The sequence below is a fragment of the Zingiber officinale genome, chromosome 7B (genome assembly GCF_018446385.1).
Source record: "Zingiber officinale cultivar Zhangliang chromosome 7B, Zo_v1.1, whole genome shotgun sequence".
NCBI lineage: Eukaryota > Viridiplantae > Streptophyta > Magnoliopsida > Zingiberales > Zingiberaceae > Zingiber > Zingiber officinale.
The window spans coordinates 77,606,292-77,612,894 of NC_055999.1; the positions used below are offsets into that span (position 1 = coordinate 77,606,292).

The window sequence follows — 6,603 nt, forward strand, 5'->3', positions numbered from 1 at the left end:
CAGCTTGAAAACCTTCTTGATTTCTTCAATTAGATTAGCGACCTAGAGTTTGTTCCTTTCTAGTACACAACCTCATTGTCACTCCTCCAGGTTCATACCTCAACTTACCAGCCAAACATTGGTCCTCCAGATCTGTTTGAACTTTCTCTGCTCAGTGTTTGATCCCTGATGCACTGAGACTTTTCCTGCAATACTACATTAACCAATAGCAATAATAGTAATACATAACCATATGGTAAAACTAAACTTAGAATTACTGAGATCTGCTGGTCCGATCGACCAAAAACCATCCAATCAGCCTTGCTTGGAGTTCACTCCTCCAAAACTTTCCGTTACTTAAGGTTACCTCCCCTAGGATTTTCACCATCTGACTTGACTCACCAGAACCTAGAGTTACCTCCCTCTAAGGTTTTCTTCACCTGACTTCACTCATCAAGACCTAAGGTTACCTCCCCTTAGGGTTTTCTCCCCCTGACTTCACTCACTAAGACTTAGCATTGGATTGACCCACCATAGATTTGATATCGGGTCCTCCAGACCTATCGAATCCTTCTACCTTACTTCCACTATCTACCGAGATTTCCCTTGCCTAGTGGCAACTAGGACTTCCCTTGCCTAACCACAGTTAGGACTAGTCACTCGGTTGATTTCTCACCCTTGCCTAGCCGCGACTAGGACTTTCCTTAATCAAGCTCATTTAAACATATTTATCGGACATTAAAACATTGGAGATCGATTGCACCAACAAGAGTTACCCTAATTAGTTTAAAGATTTTATTTAGCAATTTAATTTAGATGAAATTATATAAATAAAATATATTTATGTAGGACTTTGATTCGAGATGAGTATCTTGGCATGGGATTGCTTAGCATGGCCGATAGATAAAGGCAGGTACTTTTTACCTTGCTTCTTTAGTACTTTAACCTTAGTGCATGAGCTAGATATTCGAATAGTGTTGTTGTAATATACTCAATATATATATTTTAAATATATATATTTAATATCTAGGAAGGAAATACTAAACTGGTTAAAATTTGATCCAATAAAATTTATAGATGAATATATGGATAAAATAATTAATAATAAATAAAGAAATAAATATGAAAGAGTGTACATGAATTTAGGAATTTATTGAGATTTTTCTAGATTTTATTTGAATTTAAAATGAATGTTTGGAGACTTTTTATGAGATAAAATAATTAGGCATTATTAAAGTCTATTTTGAATACTCAATTAAAGTGGCAGTTGATTAGGTATATAAGTGTACCGTTTAAACCTAAGTTCGTTAATTAAAAATCAAAGCCTTGCGTTCTTTTCCTCGTGCTCGCAATGCGGCGCCGCCGTGCTCCCGACCCAACGATACCCGTTGCTCACGGACGGCCGATGCCGCCCCTTTACCCCTTCCTCTTCCTCCTCCTCCTCCACTTCCAGTGACCTCGAGCACGTCTTCAACAAGTTCGACTCCAATGGCAATGGCAAGATCTTGTCTAAGGAGCTCGCCATAGTGCTCGCGAGCCTCTGCCACCCACCCTCCGAGGAGGAGCTCCGCTTGATGATGGTCGACGCTGACTCCGGTGGGGACGGGTTCATCTCCCTAGAGGAGTTCATGGAGATCAACGCCCTGCTGGCGTCGCCAATGAGGACCTTCTCCTAGCCTTCGCCATCTTCGATCTCGACTGAAGCGGCGTCATCTCCGCTGAAGAGCTCTTCCAGGACCTCAGCAGGATCGGGGAGGGTGCCTCTAGTGCCCGTTGCCACCGAATGATCCAAGGAGTCGACCGCGACGGCGACGACCTCATTAGTTTCAAGGATTTCAAGGCCATGCCCGCGGTTGCGTTGCTCTCACCACTGTGAATGCCACCGCCGACCATCGGAACCCATGGTAACAGAAATACTAGTTAAATAATTAAGATTATGCTTTTATTAATGTAGGATCTATTGGGAATTAGAGTTGTCATGTTTGGATTAATTAATAGGTTATTAACTAACTAGTTTAGTTGGCTAATTAATTGGGTGATTAATTAATATATGAATTTATCACATGATTAGCTAAGATAATTAGAATTTGATGAAATTGATTAACATTTGATTAGTTAATTGAATAATAAATTATTAACTACTCATGTTGATTACATAAAAAAATATCAATTAAGATTGTTTAATTTGATTAATCTATTTAATTAATTAATGTACTAACAATTGAGTTTGTCTGATTTATTATAGATGATTAATTCATTTAAATGATTTAATTACTGAGTTAATTATTGACTAATTAAATCATTGTACAACAATTGATTGATTGACCAAAAAATTTACTATAATATGAATAGAAAATATAGACGAATGCTAAAGGGGGAAATAAATGATTTTACTATTCATGGTTATTAGGATTATATTGGTACTTAGTTCTATTTTGTATCATGTACCTTCTATGATTCAAGCACGAGGCTTGCTCTCTGATTTGAGGACGCCTACGATATTCTACAATCAAGGTGGGTAGATCATGCTTGTCTTCTTGAGAGTTTTGATTATAGTGCATGATGGTTTATTGCCACATTTTGATTAGGTCACAATTACTCACTTACCTTAATTATCTTCTATATTGCTCCTGAGTTTGATACCTTATTATTTGTCCTTATATGTTAACCTATTGTTGATAGCTATGCAGTCTTATTTATTATCCATGATTGTGTTTATATATATGCATGATATTACCAGACCATAGTCTAGTTATAAGTTTATGTTCATGCATTTATATTATAGTATAGTTATATACTTAGGTTTGTGCCTATAGGTCACTGATATTATATGTAGTATAGTTACATGCTAGTGCGAGGACATATATGTTAGTGAGATTATACTAACCGATACTTGATAGAAACCACTCCCTAACGGAGGGGTAACATATCCCACTAGGTTATTCCCTTCGGATCAACACGTAGAATTACTTGATCTTGACCCTGTTATTTATTATATGTGTAATGATATTATGGAATTAGTCGAGATATTATTTACTAGATGACTAGTATTCTCTTGATGAGATGGGTTGACTAGTATTATGTGGACATAATTACCTATTTTCTGCCTATACAATAGTAGGATTAAATCGTAGTATACGATACTGAGTATTCTAGTAAATCCTTACTTGTTATATAGGCTCATGCCTATACATTAGTAATCATATACCATAGTGTAGTATTTCAAGTATCCTACTAAACTCATTTGTGATTGAGAGAGTCATCAACGATCGTTAGTATATCATGTCGACCATTGTCTCCTATCTGTGGTTGAGAGGATCATCAGCGACTATTAGTATATCTTGTCGACCATTGTCTCTCATTCGTGGTTGAGAGAGTCATCAGCAATCATTAGTATATCCTACCGACCATTATCTTTCATTCATGGTTGAGAGAATCGTTAGTAATCATGATGCATTTGTCTACCCACAGGACCATCCGTGGTAGAGTGTTTCTCCCATAGATAGTGGGCACTTATATATCTGGACTGTCCACGGGAACCATCTGTGGTAAAGTGTTTCTCCCGTAGTTCATAGCTAGATAGCTACTACTTGTCTGCCCATGAGACCATTTGTGGTAAAACGTTTCTCCCATAGACAAGGTGTTGGACCATGATCGTTCGATAGAGGGGGGGTGAATATCGATTACAAAAATTCGTCGAGTAAACGCAGCGGAAAAGAAAGAATAAACCAAAGAGAACACAAGGATTTACTTGGTTCTGAGCCTTTGGCGACTCCTACTCCAAGGCCCGCACACAAGGGTGCTTTCGATGGGCAAATACTAATAATTCGAAAAGGGTGTTTACAAATGCAGTACAAGAATTATATAGTAAAATAAAAGCCGACAATAAACAGAAATGAGACAGTAAGAAAGAACTTGTCGGAGGTCGCAGCGTCGCAGGAGCACAGAAGAGCAGATCGTCAATTCAGAGTTGTTGTATTGAGCTCCGCCTTTGACCCTCCTTATATAGGAGGCTCGGGGCGCCCCGGATCCCTTCCGGGCGCCCTGGTGTGACGTGGTAGTCTCAACCAGCGAGCTCCACGTGTCGACACCGCGTCCTGGATAACATTTTCCTCTGGGCGCCTGGATCCCTTCCGGGCGCCTGGACCACCTTTCTCCATAAAAAAGTCCTCCTGCAAGACAAGGTTAGTCCGAGGCAAATATAATGAATTTCCTGCAAAACAAAGTGTTAGCACAGTTTATAAGTTCAACATAAAGAATATAACTTAGATTCCGTCTTTCCGAGACCGAAATCTAGTCACGATCTCGACTTAGATATCCGAAATGGATCTAAGCCAGATCGACGCCTAATGTTCCCTTCCCGGGAACGCGTCCTCACAATCACTCCCCTCCAGTGACTTACCTTAACTTACCCGCTAGACGTCCGATCAGCCCTTCGACCCGTCTGGACTTCTCGCCAGCTATCCGGTCAACCCATCGACCTAGTTGGATTTCGTGCCAAGCGTCCGGTCAGCCCGTCGACCCGCTTGGACGTCGTGCCAAATGTTCGGTCAGCCCGTCGACCCATTTGGACTTTGTGCCAAGCGTCTGGTCAGCCCGTCGACCCGCTTGGACTTCGTGCCAGACATCCGGTCAGCCCGTCGACCTGTCTGGACTTCGCCTGCACACTCGGTCAGAGTGTTAGATAATGACAAACCTAACTTAACCTAATTTATCATTCATTAAAATCTGAGTTAGACCGTTAGTGCTATCCGCACCAACACAAGGACCTTGACATTTTGGACTGCCCATGGGATCATTCATGGTAGAACATTTCTCCCACAGTTCCTAGCTAGATGTCTTGGTAATTTATATTTCCTGTGGTAGAGCAGTTACTCTTATGTATGACGTTTGATATTTATTACTTGCATGTATACATAACTTTAATATGCAAGACCTACATATACTCCTATTGCAGTTAGTAGATGGGTATGTAGTTAGTTATGCTTCATTAGTGATTGCCCATATTGACTCTCTCTTACTGTTATAGTGACAGTATATTATTCATGCACTATCTTCTTCTACCCATTGAGTTGTTGTACTCACTACCCTTTGCTTTTCCCTTGAATTTCAGATTAGTAGATAGAGGATGTGCATCACTCAGACATCCTGGCTACTAGTCTCGCTTGAGTTGGGTTTCCGTTGAGTTGATTCATTATATTGTTACAGTTTCTTATGGTTGCAATTTTTTTCTATGTCGAATTTTGAATATGTTCACATATACATGCATACATACACGCATTATCATTTTTAACTTGTTGTGTTGTCTTTAAGTGATTTGATATCAATTATTTCATATATTGTCACTAGGGGGTACCATCTACTTTGGAGGACAAGTATACCCTCAAGACATGACAACTGCATTTACCTTGACTCTATTCATATATTTACATTGACTGTATTCATATTTTTCCTGTGCTTGATACTTACTTGCTTGATCTTTGAGATAATTGGATCCATATCTATACAGTCTCTCATTATCATTCATGATATTTAGCAGATACTAGATATCATGTTTACTTTCATTGATTGTTGTTTATTCATGTACCTTACTGAGCATGCTATTTTTATTGTATCATAGCTAATTTCTATTTATATATATATGATGACTGTTGCATCTTGCTCATCATATCATTACATGCATGCTGACGATAAATTCCCCCTTGTGGTTAAGAGAGTCGTTGGCCAGAGTCGCACATTTGGTCACTCATAGGTAGTGGTAGCTGGAGTACGTGTCGCTTGTCCTATCTTGCCCCCACTCGGCCACTCATGGGTAGTAGTAGCTAGAGTTGCGAGTAGCAGAGACCCCATTGTTATGTAGCTAATCAACTACTACACAAACTGTCCACTCAATTATTCGAGAGTAGTGGCAGCTGGAGTGTTGTACAGTTGTCATTGTCCCCACCTCTTGACCATACAGGGGTCGTGGTGCAGATGGGTGGGCGGGAGTGACTATGTCGTACATTCGCATATGATATTATGCCTACTTATGCTATCATTTTATTGTACCTGTATGATTGTGATATGTTTACATATGATTGAGATATATACCTATTGCATGTGCTTCGACATTGGCTTACTTATTGGTATTATTTATATACCTCACATTTTACCCTTGTAGTTATGAGAAGTACTATTACAAATCCTCACCACACCTAACTTTCTATTATTTGCTTAGTATATGGGTTCAAGTATGGACATTTATTAAGATATCATTGTAGTTCATGTTATTTTTTCCTATGAGACTGTATACCTTTGAATCTCTAGATATATTATATTCATGCACTATTTGTCTATTATCCGCTGAGTCACCCACACTCACCACCCCTTAAATTGGTTTTTCTTTCGCTAGGGAGCAGGTAGAGGATTTATGGAGTTGCTTGGAGATCCTGTCTGCTAGTCTCATGTCACCTCGAGCGACTTCTTTCTTTATTGCTTCTACTCGTATTATTAGTTTTGTACTTGTACTTGTAATATGTATCTTCTGTATGGATTGTTGGACTTGTGGCATCCTTTTATTTCGTTATCTACTTGTTATGTCAAGTCGGGTTGACTCACAGTTAGTTGTGTTATTTTTATGTTTTG

General features: G+C 39.2%; 1 pseudogene; it reads left to right on the top strand.

The window, feature by feature from the left end:
• Positions 1 to 842: 842 nt before the first annotated feature.
• On the top strand, positions 843 to 1,855 carry LOC122004458 (annotated as a pseudogene).
• The last annotated feature ends 4,748 nt before the right edge of the window (positions 1,856 to 6,603 follow it).